At 49.1% G+C, this 14,739-nt stretch overlaps 1 protein-coding gene across 2 annotated transcripts in view; it reads right to left on the reverse strand.

Annotated features, from left to right (window-relative positions):
* Nucleotides 1-14,739, reverse strand: part of COL4A1 (collagen type IV alpha 1 chain) — a 153,063-nt gene that overhangs the window by 73,583 nt on the left and 64,741 nt on the right. The gene's annotated exons all lie outside the window — the stretch shown is intronic.

The following is a 14,739-nucleotide window of genomic DNA, read 5'->3' on the forward strand; positions in this document are numbered from 1 at the left end:
TTTCTTGCTTTTTTATTCTAATTACTTAATGCCAATAGACTAAAATACTATGTCCTTTGGCTAGGAGACAGGATGCAGAAATCTGCCTAAATTGCATTACAGTTTGTAAACTGGAAAAATTAATGTTCTCATTAAAAAAAAAAAAAAAAAAAGATTACAGGGGCGCCTGGGTGGCTTGGTCGGTTAAGCGTCTGACTTCGGCTCAGGTCATGATCTCACGATCCGTGGGTTCGAGCCCCACGTCGGGCTCTGTGCTGACAGCTCAGAGCCTGAAGCCTGTTTCAGATTCTGTTTCTCCCTCTCTCTGTGACCCTCCCCTGTTCATGCTCTGTCTCTCTCTGTCTCAAAAATAAATAAACGTTAAAAAAATTTTTTTTTAAATAAAAAAAAAAGATTACAGGCACGCCTAGGTGCCTCAGTTGGTTAAGTGTCCAACTCTTGATTTCGACTCAGGTCATGACCTCATGGTTCGTGGATTCGAGCCCTGCATCGGGCTCCGTGCTGACAGTGCCTTGGGATTCTCTCTCTCCCTCTCTCTCTGCCCTTCCCCTGCTCCACTCTCTCTCTAGATAAATAAATAAACTTAAAAAAAAAAAAACATTACAGATTGTGGAGTTCAACGTGTGACATTTTACCTTGTATTCCATAACTAAATTTTTAAAGAATCAGTTACAGGATGGATGGTCCCGAGTGTAGACGTGACAGAGAAAGGGAGAGAGGGAGGGAGGGGTGCAGGAAGAGGCATGCCAGGCCACACCTGCTGCCAGGGCCCCTCCGCTCCACACTCCAGGGGACGTACAGCCTCCCACACAATGACCGAGGCGACTTCTCCTTGACACGAGGATGCTGGTCAACCAACCACCTAAAGTGGCCTCCCCTTGTCCCTGCCCCAGATGTAAAATGGCTAATTTTGTAAGATTTCCGAGATCCCATGGGAATTTCTAACCAATGGGAACCCACCAGGCATCTTCAAGAGAATAAAGAGGTTCCAAGATCCATGCTTCTCTACAGGAAGAAAGAGCACCTTTTTTGTCAGAATCAGATGAAAAGCTATCATCTGACAGCTATTTGTGCGTGTGTAAACACTGAGGTTGATTGCTGTGGTGCAGAATTTCTGAAGAACAAATACAGCAGTGACAGGCACTGGCCCCGTTTCGGGGCTCCTGAGGAGTCTGTGGATGGCTGGGGCCATGGCCCACCCGCTTTCCTGGGCCCCTGGACTCGCTCTTTAAGAGCCGAGCCACCTGGGCTTCCTGGCACCCCCCCCCCCACCATTGACAGTCCTGAATCAGGGAACAGGCATTGTTCTTGATGGAGTGAAACAACCACAGCTGAATGTCTTAACTGCTGAGTAAGCGACAAAGGATTTGCTTCTGAAATGAGATTACCTACACTCCTTCCAGAACTCATACTCAATACGTGACGGAGCACAGGACACCCTCAGGAGAGGGGGCTGTGTCAGGGGCAAAACATTCAATGGGACAGAAAATGACATGTGTACATTCCTATCCGTCGTGGAGCGAAACAAATTCCTTTTTAAAAGAATAGAAGTTTACACTGATTCAAAAGGGCACATGCACCCCAACGTTCACAGCAGTGCTAACAGCAGCCAAAGCATATGGAAGAAGCCCAAATGTTCATTAAGTGACAAATGGATAAAGAAGATGTGGTGCATATGTACAATGGAGTATTACTCGGCAATCAAAAAGAAAATCTTGCCATTTGCAACAACGTGGATGGAACTAGAATGTATTATGTTAAAAGAAATGTCAGTTAGAGAAAGACAAATATCATACGATCTAACTCGTGTAGAATTTAAGAAAGAAAATAGATGAGCATAGGAGGAAGGAAGGGAAAATAAGGTACAAACAGGGAGGGAAACCATAAGAGACTCTTAAACACAGAGAACAAACTGAGGGTTGCTGGAGAGAGGTGGGGGGGGGATGGGCTGGATGGGCAACGGGCACTGAGGAGGGCACCTGTTGGCATGAGCCCTGGGTGTCGTATGGAAGTGATGAATCACTGGGTTCTGCTCCGGAAGCCAAGACTACACTGTATGTTAACTAACTTGGATTTAAATAAATAAATAAATGGAATTTTAAAGTACACACCCTGAGTAGGTCGCTTTGCTCGAAGCATCATTTGGTGTGTAGGATGGCCCTTAAGGTCACAGGAAGGCACCTGTTTCACTGTGTGTTCTACTGTGTGCCCCTCAGTGAGGCAGAGAACCTGGAGGGAACTATGTCCCCAGAGTCTGAACAGCCCCCTAGGAGGGGAATTTTAACGGTAAATTTTCTAAGACAGACCCTTTGGGGCAAGAGAGTGAGGTATGAAAGCAGATTAATGGCTGTTGCCAGGAATGTTTTCACAATTACGATCTTCCTCACTCCTGGGGCTTGGTACCTACCCCAGAGCAAGAGGGGACGCGTGACCCACTGTTGCCAGGCAGGGACAACCACCACCGCAGGTCTTCTAGAAAGTCGCACGCGACTTAAGCACCGGCCCCTGGCCCCAAGTTAGATCTCAGAAATACAGAGAACCGAACAGATTAGCAAGTGGAGAAAGGAAAGGCAGCGAGGAAGCCAAGAAGGCCTTCGGAGCCACGGGAACTCTCACGGGGGCACCTTGAGCTCTTTCAAAGCGGAACAGCGGGAGAAGAACCCGGAGGCAAACGGGGCTCAAGAAACTCACATTTTCACACCAGCAGGCTCAAAACACCCAGGCTGAAGGCTACACCAGATACAGCCGCCGAGCCACCATCCCCCTCCTCCGCAGACCCCCGAGCAAGCATTCGGCATGGTGGAGACATCAGCCGGTAAAGGGACAAGCCGCTGGGGGCCTGACCTTCCTTCGCTCGGACTGACCGGGCGTCCTGACGTTCGCCACATGCCAGAGCCCCTGCTGCTCACACGGCAGCTCACTGCAGCAAGGTCGGCAAGGGCGCAGCACCGAGGGGCCTTCGGCATTTCCGGGGGCGGCCTGCCCACGTTTTGACCCAGATGTCCTTTCATGCTCAGGGGCCGGTGCTTCCTTTTGGAGATTTCGCCTTGGAAACAGAATGACCGTCTGGTTGAGAAATGTGCACCCAATCACAAGACCACAGGGCGCACACAGCTGGCAGATCTCCTCCTCATGTGCGCACATGCGTATATATGTGTGTGTGCACGTGTCAGTGTGCGTGTGCATGTATGCACACGTGTGCACATGTGTGTGCATGTGTCCACGCATGTATGCACTGTGTGCACACGTGTCTGAGTGCATACGTGCACATATGTGCACACGTGTGTGTGCCCCGCTGTGTACGTGTGTGCGTGTGTGCACGTGCGTGTCTATGAGTTCGTGCATGCATGTATCTGCGCACATGTGTGTATGTGTGTGCGTGTGCATGTGCGTGCGAGTGCATGTGTGCACCGTGCTGTGTGTGCATGTGTGCCTACGTGTGTACCGTGCTGTGTGTGTGCGCATGTGCGCATGTGGCTCACACGCACATGAACACAGACAGGAGGTGAGCAGGAGGCAGGCCCCAGGAATGTGTGCCATGGGGCTGGGGAAGGTGAACGAGGTGTTCCTGGGCAGTGAGCAGACAGGAAGAGCAGGAAGCAATGGGAAAGGACTAGAAACCTGTGGCGGGAAGGAGGGGGAGAACCAAATTTCTAGAAAGAAAGACAAAAGAGGCACCTCGTGCCCACACAGCGAGTTGTGAAAGCACAGCCCCCCCACACACAATGTCATGTGCTCAGAGCCCCCAGAGGGAGCCCCACGCCCTGCGAGGCCTCAGCTCCTGTCCTTGCGGCCCCAGACCCACAGGGGCCCAAGGGGCAGAGTTCCTGGGCACAGGTCAGCCATCTAATGTCCACTGCTCTGCTTCATGACTGCAAATCATACTTCAGAATACTATTCTTAGCTTTTACTGGAAGCTTTTCCTGCAGCCAGAGAGCACTTCTGCCCTGGCAGGCAAGACATTCAACAAGCTGCCAGGTCACCGTCTCTGGTAAAGAACCGCGCGCCCCACATCCAGAGGGGACACAGAGCCCCGGAAGGCAGGACGCCCCCAGGGGCCCTCCTGACACTGCGGGGTCGTGGCCTCCCTGCTGGGCTCCCAGGGCACAGCCTGTGTGGTCTCGAATCCGCCAAGGAGGTGTTGTTCTCCACCCGGCGCCTCCGTTCTGGGCCTGAGCCACCAAACGCCGGCAGCACACCGGCCAGGGCCGGAGGGTTCCGCAGCGATGCTTACAGCACGCCCTGGACCAGGAGAAAAAGCGCTGTGTCCCAGTGCACAGGGCAACGTGGCCTCCCGGGCCTCCCAGGCCTCCCGGGTTGCGAAGCAGACAGTGTGGGAACGAGCTTCGTCTGGGTTCCTTCCACCCTCGTCCCTGAAACACAGACCAGACCCGAGGCGGGAGGCCCAGCCTAAGAAAACAATAACTCCCAAGGGCTCACGGAAGGACACACATTCTGCTTCTGGCCAAACCACTTTCATGAAACTGTGTCCCTTAAAGATTTGGGGTCTCATAGGTGGAAAGGAGAAGATGAGATGGGGATGTGGGGGGTTCAGTAGCCCACGGCAGTCTCCCAAAGTGTCCAATTTTCCACCCCAAATCTGAGCAGATGTGACACACTGGGGGTCTAAGCCTTGTGCCCCGAGAGTGCTGCCTGAATTTGAGGTGCCTGCTGGTGAAAAGCTGGGTTTGCCTTTCCCTGACCCGAGACCCCAGCTCATCTCTGGTCCCCGGGGGGCCCAGTCTCACAACCCTGTCTCCCCCAGAGCTGGTAACAGAGTGTTCAGTCCAGGGTTTATTGGTGCTGTTGCTTGTTTAACACTTCCCTCTGCCGTGAGCCCGTGTCATGCCTGTCCTGCTAACCACCGCCTCCGGCCAGCGGCACACCGCCAAGTGGAACAGAAGCCCCCAGAACGAAAGGCGGATGGGGTGGGGTGGTGGACATTGTTTTCTGGCTCCAACTGCTCACTGGATCTACTTATGGGTAGACTTAATTCCTTACTTCCTTAACCAATCTTCCAGGGAAAGCCATTTCCAAATCACACACATAGCCATTCCCTAAAGGTCTCAGAATTCACATCAACTTACAGCACAGAATTCTTGCCTAGAATCAGTGAACTCACATATGGCCCTCATGTGCTATGATGGGACATCCATAAAATATGTCCGGATAAAACCTCACGATCACATGGGATGCGTGTAAGAGATTCATATCTGTCTTTATTACCAGGAGCACCTTACGTCCCTTTGGAGGCTGGTCTGTAAGCACAGGGTCCGCACAGCCTCGTGCTAATGAAGGAGAACCCCCACCGAAGGGCTTTAACTGGGAATGAGTTCATGGTGGCCTTGTAGCAATCAGCCAAGACTCATTCATTGTTAGCTCCCCGGATTCCCCTGTGAAGAAATGGAGAGTCAATGAAATTTCGGGCCAGATAAGCATCGTGCATTTGCAAAACCATGTGGTTAACCAGCGGAGGCAGCTAAGCCACCGGGGAGACGTGTTCGAGCCGTACCTTTAACGTTTCTAATGGGTTTGCCAGAGGGAAAGAAGACACGGGGGCACCACTTCCCGGGGCCATCTGCTTTGCTCATTACCGCTGACTAATTCTTCCTTTGTTTAATTGCACATTGTGCTGAACCACTTCACAAGGACGAGGGTTCTGCTAAGATCATTTTTGCGGGTGCCGTGTCCACGCCCACACTCCATAAGCACTTCGCATCATTACGTGCCATCTAGAGACATATTCGCAGTGCTCGTGTGTTCCATGTTCAGCGACAGAAGTCCAAATGCCCCGTTCGCATTTATCAGGGCCTGTTTTAAGTTGCCTTTGATCTTGAATTAAAACACACAGTCTCATTTGGCTCCTTCAAATAGAAAGCTATGGTTCCTGACAACCAATGTTTCCTCAGGATCCTATTTACAAAAAACAAAACAAAACAAAACAATTTTTCCCCATCAGTCATCAAGATGAGGGCTATCAGGGCCCAGCATCATGACAACGGCGCCCACTCGCTCACATGAGGTGTTCTAGGCCTTAAAAGTCACAGGACACAATATTGCATTCAAGACATTGAATTCCTACTCCTCCTTCTAAACATGGAAACAAGATCAAATCACTATTTTTAAAGCTGTGCTCGATGAGGTGTGTTCCAAATAGAGGTGCAAATAGAAAAACAATGTAGGTTTAGGTTTTTTTGATGATTGTCATCTATCACGAGTTTCACAAGCCCCAGAAGCACATGACAAAGGGCAGACTTTATGCAGCGGAGAGAAACAGGCAGAGGGGTACAAGGTGGGAGCGCATAGCCCACATCCCTCCTGCGCTAGGGGAGGCCAGTGGGTACTGAAGTGGTGAAACATCCATGAGACGTCCATGGTGGGGCTTGTGTGCAGAATAAGATAAAGCCACTTAACGTGGATCTGTTTTCAGTGACTCCCCTCTGGAATACTGGTAGTATCTTAACCCTGGGATTCAAACACAGTTTTTAAAGCTCTTTGTTTTCAAAGCACTATAAAAAAGACAAAAGTAGGTGAATGTGGGAACCCATGTTGATTCTCACGAGGACTCTGCCAGATGAGTCATGTGTAATATGTGGAAATAGGAACCATCTGGAAAAAATCTTGGCATTACAAGACACCACAGAAAACATGGAAAAGGAAAAGAGGGTGTATTAGCCCACATGATCCACTAACCGGAAGAGAAGGAACATGCCATGGGACCCTGCGGCGAATACCGATGGCTCCCAAAGTGATTAAAGTAGACGCTTGGGGTGTTCGATCCCTCATGTGGCAAAAATAAAGGACATTTCTCAGAAGTTCCCCTTTTACAATATCTAGAACAGGGACAGCTGGCTGGGGGCAGGGATGAGCCTGGACAACGCCTGTAATTACATGCACATCAGGAAGAGCAGGTCACAAAACCCTGTAGCGGTATCTGGGCTGGGTAAAGGGAGAATTGTTTCCCCTTACGTTTTAAGGGATAAGGATTCTGGAAATGGGTGATGAAATCAGGACACTGACTAGAAACTGGATGTATTTCCAGACAGACCTCCCAAGTGAGCCATCTCATTTTTCCTCCACCAAAAGCATCCAAAAGCTACAAACATGTCTCCTAACAATGGTTCTGCGCTGAAAACATCCTAACCTCTCTTTAACTGAGGCTCTGGAGAGCTTCTGGCACAGGTGTAACCGGTCAGCGTCTTTGGCCTTGCAGACTCCACCTGGGAAGAGGGGTCTCCACATCTCTCTATATGTCCAGGAACCCTCCCGTAGCTGGCCCCGCCAGCAAAGCCTGTCCTCGTACTCATGGAACCTTCAAACTCAGCTACTGCTAAGCAGACACGTGCGCATATGTGACATGTTCAATTTCCTGAGTGCTTTTGGGCACAATGCCTTCCATGTGCCCCTGTAGCAGCCCTGGGAAGCCACAAGTCAAAGGCCACCTTCCTCTTCCTGAGGGTAACCTGGTCTAAGTAACTGCATGAGATACACTCAGCTCATGGTAGATGGTGGAGGTCACACCAGAAGGAAGGCTTTGATTCAACAAAACCTTCTTCCCTACAGGCTGTCTCCCATCCGAGAGATAAAAGGGTCTATGACTGAGCACATCCGGGGAACGGTACGTCATATGCCTCCCATTGAATGCTCACAAACTTATTAAAGATCCTAAGTCATTAAAGCTGATGCTCTGGCCCGGAAACAACAAACAAGCATTTAGCCATAACTCAGTGTTCCCCACACTCATTTGTCCTTGGAACATTTTCCCTGTTCCATCCCAAAGGAAACATCTATTAACATCTCAAGATGCTCCGAGACTCATGTTTTGGGAAGGGCCAAACTACACATTGCCTTTTAGAAATGCTCAAAACACTGATAAAAATAAAGATATCCAATCAGTCTCAGTAATACTGGAAGTAATTTCAAATACGCTAACCACAATTTTGTTAAATAAACCTCCTAATATTTTGTAGTAAGTAGCACTCTCTTCTGCATTTTGACTTTATAGATTAGATTTCAAATCTTATGAGTAGAAAAATGTATTTTTTTCAATATACTGGATTTTAAAATTCTCCCTGATCCAAATGCAATGCAATGCCTCTCACAGAGTAAGTGCTTTGTAAATAAATTGTCGTTATTATCAATAATTCATTACTAGTAGTCCAAATCAGTTCATTTATCTAGTTTCAAAGATTTATATAAAAATATTTACTTTCATTTACTTGAGGAAAACATTAACGAGGGATAAATATGACACCATTAATATTTAGAATGATGGTTAATATAATTTAATTTATGATAAAGGGATTTTCAATACCCTGACAAAAGAATAATAGAAAGATAACATATAATATATCTATTATTTTATGCTAAGAGTGAAAAGAGGGCAACTGGTCATAATATAAAGTACAACATACAAAACACCCTATTATTTTTTATTTCGTAATGAAATCATGGCTAAAAATATGTCTGTTATTAGCCATGAATAAATTAAAAGACCAATGAAAGAAATACATAAATAAATTAAAGACTGTTGAATTCCCAAAAAATACTAACACAATGTAGTCCCTTGTCTCAAAAAAAGAATTTCACTTAATACGGAAACACGCGTGCCCCACGGTGGTGGTCGTGAGAAAGTGAGACCCTTCGTCGTAAAGGTGACTGAGGTCCTGAGGCATTTCTGAGGGCTGTCAGGGGCACGGGCCGGTGTCTCCAGTCCCCAGCAAGCAAGGCCTCTGCCAACAGGAACCGATGGGAAAAACCAATGTAAAAGGGCACACGGAATCAGGAAGGCGGGAAAGTGTTGCCTGTTCTCTTGTATTCAGACATGATTACAATCAGCACATTCTTTACACTTTTTCCTTATGTACCGTGTGCCCTTGAGAGAAGGACCCTGAAAATGCTTGTTTTGCTCTCTCGCAAGGTGCCTGGCAAAGTAACGGCTGAGAAGTGCGTGCTGATTGATTGACTGCCACAACTCTGAGCAGCCCGTGGAAAACAGAGACAAGATGCCTCTTCCCAGATGTCAACGAGGCCATGAATAAGCTGATGACCCTAGTCTCTGACTACATCCAAAATGTGTAAGAAATGTGGCCATATTTACCTCCTGGGAAATCAAGGAGGCGTGCCCAATACATAACAAAGTCACTCCCTTTGGACCAGGGTGACAGATTTCCTATAGGACAGAGGATGCATCAGGACTTCCTGGAGGAAGGGGTCCCAATGCTGGCCAGAGAAACCTCCCTTCCATATGCCCTCCCCTCAAGGCTTTATTCTGAATGCCGTTAAGAAATGAACATCCTCCGGATGGGAGCGAATGCTGGTTATTTGGGCTGGACTTCCCCTAACCTTCCTCAGGTGGGGAGCAGGACTCGGGATGTGGCCACACGACCTCTGACCTGCTCTGTGTCACAGACAAGGTGGCTCCCTGTGCTTGTTTGTTTAACCCAGTGGATGCTCATCTGGAACTGGAACTGGGAGGTCTGCCCGTGGCCCCAAAGGAATATGTCCATTTCTCTGTGGTTCTCCAGCAATCTGTTCCATCACCACTGCCCAGAGAAAGGCTTTGGAAGGTCCGCTTTCCTAGGCGGTGGCCAGCAGAGCAGCATACCCCACGTGGACTGAGTTTTAAAGCAACGGGAGCTTGCTCAAGACTTCAATATTCTGAACCCCGAATTCCTCTCCTTGGGATCCCCCAGATCAAGATCCTCTTATCTTGAACAATGGAAACTGAGAAGTGCTCTGACCAGTGCCTTGCCTTATATTCCCTAAAAGAGATGGGGCCAGTTCAGTGGTTCTCAATCCAGAGCGATTATACTTCCCCTCCACCCCCCCCCCACCCCCTGTGGAAACATCTATCTGGCCAAACCTGGAGACCTTCCGGTTGCCACAAATGGGGGAGAAGGTGCTGGTGGCATCCGGTGGGCAGAGGCCAAGGATGTTGCTAAATATCCTGCATGCAAAGGAACCCCCCACAACAAAAACTAGCCCACCCAAGATGTGAATAGTGCCAAAAGTGAGAAACCGTGGATTCGCTGGTTTCTTCAACTATAAAACAAATATAAGAAGAAGAAGCATTAAAAAATTCAGCACTGCGCCCGACCCAACATAGATGTTCAATACACGTCGACCCTTTTTCTTGCTCTGACATTCCAAAGCCAGGATTTTCCTCTCCTGCCGAGATCGGCTGTGAATGGGCAGATGCTACAATTTAATGTCAAGATGTAGACAGGTTTATATGACGGCCCGATGTGGGATATTTATTGACTGTGTGACACACATATGAGAACTAAATGGCTGGCGAAGCCCCAAACCGTCTGCCGTAATAAAAGAAAAGAGTGTCCCGCAAGAAGAGTGACGCGAACTTCCTCCCAGATTTCCAGGGCCCAACACAGAACGCCTTCCAGACTGGCCAGACTCCTCCACCCTTCCAAATCAGATAAGGCACCCATTTCAGCCCAACAGAAATTCCGTTTTCAAAGTTCTCTGCTTTGCGGGTGATCTGGGGCTGTCCTCGCTGATGACGCATCACACTGTGCAGGACCCGCATGCGGAGCGGGACTCTGACTCACAGTCTACCCAGTGACCACAGGACACGGGGCTTCTTCCCCACGCTGCTGGCAAGCAGCGGGGCATCAGCAGGGTAGAGTACACGGAGGAGACACCCACACAGTTCTTGTTAGGGGACAGAAATGCCACGATTCTGTTTCATGAAGACCCTGCTTCAGACCGTGGTGGGGAAAGCCCCTTGCCAGAGTCACCTGATTAGGAACCATCAGGCCTTTTCAACAATACGTTTATCAACTGGCCACAAGAGGCATTTTCTCAGATGAGTGTGGGTAAGCTCTGTGTGTGTCCTTATGCCTGTGAGTGACCCTGCTCCCTAGGCAAGCATGTCAGGTCCATGAGTGGACACAGAATATGTCTGCACCGCACTTCACCGGGAAGCGGTCCCTTTTTTCGCAGCCCCGGGCCACCTCTGGGCCGCGGGGCCGCTCCTTCCTGAGAACCGGGGCACCTGTTTTCTCTGCGCCCCCTGCGATTCGGCTGCTCGCTCCCCACTCGGCTATCTGCCTCTTCTGCACACGTCTCACCCCTGGTTTGGTGGGGAGCTCCCTGTCTTGAACGCTGCGGGGTCGCAGAAGAGAATGCGTGTTTTACATCAACAGGGGCTCCCGGGGCCAAAACATCTGAAAGACTTCTTCTGTAAGCTCTACGTTGGCAAAACACAAACGGCCAGTTCCCAAGCAGATGGCAGTAACTCTTCGGAATGTGCTGCCTTTCCTAATATCTCACGGAGTTGCGAAAAGCAGGTTCTCAAGCAAAAGAAGAGCTCAACTTTTGTCTGTTTCTGAGTAAGCAAGCATTCAAGACGCTAATCAGGTTAAGCAGCCACCGTTCCCACAGGGCTGAGGCCTCCGGAGGAACATCAAGCCACCGGTACAAACCCGAAGTAATTACCTAAGAGAAAGCACCTGAAGATACGTGTGCCAGCCAGGGGAGTGGGGAGACAAACATCTCCGAGGGCCCCTGACGTCCTGCGAAAGCCTCGTGAACGCAGAGCAAGACGCCCAGGGTTAGCCTGATGACTGAGATTAGAACATGCCCAAAGACCCCCTACGTTGACACTCACTTATGGCAACTGGAGAACAGAAGACATTCTGCCCAGGAATGACATCTCCCTCGAACACGGGACTTAGCCAGAAAAGGTTTGGCAACTGAGACCGGACACATTCCAGGGTCCGCCGGTGGATTCTAAGTAGTCAGCATGTGAAAGTTTTCCTCGAGGAGACGTGGAAAAGACATGTGTCAGAAACAACGATTTCCACATTTCCAAGGCGGCTGACACTCTGTCCCACTTAGGTAACTTGAACTGTCTCAGAGTTATGTGGCTCCTACTATCCTATTTTTAAAAAACAGGTCAAAATTCATCTGACTTGCAGGCATTTGAGAATAGCAAAATAACTCAGAGGAGAAGCAAAGCCATCCGGCAGGAGCTCCAAAGCAGGCCGGTGATCCGAACTGCTAGATCTAGGGGCTGTGATTCGACACCCTCGGCTCATTTTGCATTTAAACCCCGTTAGCATGCCCAGGCCTCACTCTGAGAATGGGCGGGGGGCAATGGTGGTGGAGAAGGGCCAATTCCTGTCACTGATGTGCCAGCTGAGAATAAAATCCTCTGTTGTCTGACCTCGGGATGGGAGGGGGAGGGCGGGGAGGGGGCGGGCATGACAGGGGGATCCACGTCTGAAATCCCGGCTCAACCACACTTCAGGTATTCCAGGTCATTAACACTGACCGACATCAGTTTCAAAACAATAAGTGGAGGTTAAAATGTCCTCTTTCCGTGGGGGGCAGGGGGGAAGGACCTCTTCCTTGGTCATGTTATGTGAAACGTGGGGCCTGAAATACTTGTGCTCAAGACACATCTTCAATTTTTGTTGAAAAGACATAATACTAAACCATTTAGCTAGATTTCAAGGGGCCTTCTGAATCCATGGGAAAATTACAGTCTTCTAAAAGATTAATTCAGAATGGTTTAACCTACAGCTTACAAGTATTTCATTTTAAATAGTCTTGTTTTAGGAATAAGATAAAAAATCCCAAGTGGGCAGAGACAGGGTGCTGAGGGGGCAGGGCTGGCCAGGAAAGGTCACGGAGGCCCTGGATCCCAGATGTCTGGTCCACTGGCTGGGAATCTTCTTGATGGTCAGCAAGGGGGGAGAGCAGAATTCTACTCTTCCCACCCCCAAGGGGGCGCTCTGCGGTTTTCTGATTTCAAGGCTCAGGTTGGTTTCAGTGGGAGGCTCGCCTGAGACCACATCACAAGAAAGGGGCACAATCTAATGGCACATCTTCGCCCTCGATGCCTCCTCCCTTTGACCGTCCAGTGCCCAAGTGGGAAGCAGGCGTGTTTCCTTGTGGAGATAAACACAGACCCGGCCTCACCTGAGTGTACCCAGCCACCTCAAGGGTTCCCTCAATGCTCAAGGGTTTCCTCGATGCTCACTTTTGAAAAGAAATGTCTAAAGACCCTTTCCTTGCGGGGCTGGGTGCTAGACGCTGGCCGTGACTCAGAGGTGACCCCCGCCTTCTCTAAAGATATTTAACCAAATCCGAACTAAAGTGAACCAAGTCCCTGAGTAGCTGTTCTCAAGTCACGGAAAACTCAGCCAAAAATACCTGGAGAGCTATATCTAGATTATTCTGCCTGGTTACATGTTATTAATGGGTGGATTTGGGGTAAAAATGAAAATGAGTCAGGCTGGAAAGCATATGCATGGAATAGGAAGTCTGAAAAAGCAGAGCCTTGGCGGGGGGGGGGGGGGGGGGGCCACCACCGGAGTCTGCAGCTGCTGGATGAAAGGGGAGATTGGGAAAGTCGGGGGAATGGACTCCGCTCTCTTTGAGAGTGAGACTCGTTACCGCCACCTCCCCTCCAGCTCCTGATGCTTTAAGTTGCAAGAAAAACACTGTGATGTTGATACAGGCCTTCAGTTCCTATTTGTTGACATAGGAAAGTTCTACTTTTTATAGTTTTAAGAATGTCTTTGTTAGCTCAGTGTGCTTATGTGTAAAACTCAAGTTAGATCGAAAGAAAAAAGAAAGAGACAGAGAGAGAGAGAGATTCCTTGTGGTATGAACATACTTTCTCCCGCTATAAAATAACTCTTGCAAATGCACACTAGAACTAGCTAGAAAAACTTCCCAAATAAGAAAATGAACAGACCATGAAGGTGGATTATAGTTGATACGGTTGATAATGAAAGCTATCAATATATTTTCACATACTGCATTTGTTCAAAAAACTATCTAGGGGCACCTGGGTGGCTCAGTCGGTTGAGCGTCCGACTTCGGCTCAGGGCATGATCTCGCGTTTCATGAGTTCAAGCCCCAGGTTGGGCTCTGTGCTGACAGCTCAGAGCCTGGAGCCTGCTTCGGATTCCATTTCTCCCCCTCTGTCTGCCCCCTCCCCTGCTTGTGCTCTCTGTCTCTCAACAAATGAATAAATGTTAAAAAAAAATTTTTTTTTTAAAACTATCCATTGGGGCTCCTGGGTGGCTCAGTTGGTTAAGAAGGTAAGCGTCCAACTTCGGCTCAGGTCGTGATCTCACAGTTTGTGAGTTCGAGCCCTGCGTCGGGCTCTGTGCTGACAGCTCAGAGCCTGGAGCCTGCTTCGGATTCTGTGTCTCCCTCTCTCTCTGCCCCTTGCCAGCTCACACTCTGTCTCTCTCTCTCTTTCTCTCTCTCTTTCAAAAATAAACATTTAAAAAAAACACACAACTATCCATTAATACTGGTACCACCAACTATGAGTGTATTTAAAAACTAATAATAATGTTGGTACTTTAGCAGGTAGCTAAAAAGAAACCAAACCATTTTCTGTACAGTAAAATTCTCTGAATTTCAAGAGTGTGAGCCTGTGACCTGATAAGCCTGCAGCAGGCCATGAAGTAGAGAATGGACATCCAGCCCTGGCTGACACCCTGGCTGCACCTGAAGAGCAGACAGTGGTCCATGGGCCTCCCTTGCTCCATACATCCCCGCCTGCCTCGGGCCCCCACTCGTCACAGGCCAACTGGCTTACTGGCCATGTCTTCTCATGGCCACACCTGATGTACAGAACCGTGCAGTTTCAGGGTGCTGCACTGTCCCCGGGGAAACCCAGGCAGACACCCTCTCTCCAAACAACTGAAACGGACAGATTGATTGCCCTCCAGAGAAAAGGATTTACCCAGGTCT

The sequence above is a fragment of the Acinonyx jubatus genome, chromosome A1 (assembly GCF_027475565.1).
Source record: "Acinonyx jubatus isolate Ajub_Pintada_27869175 chromosome A1, VMU_Ajub_asm_v1.0, whole genome shotgun sequence".
Classification (NCBI taxonomy): Eukaryota; Metazoa; Chordata; class Mammalia; order Carnivora; family Felidae; genus Acinonyx; species Acinonyx jubatus.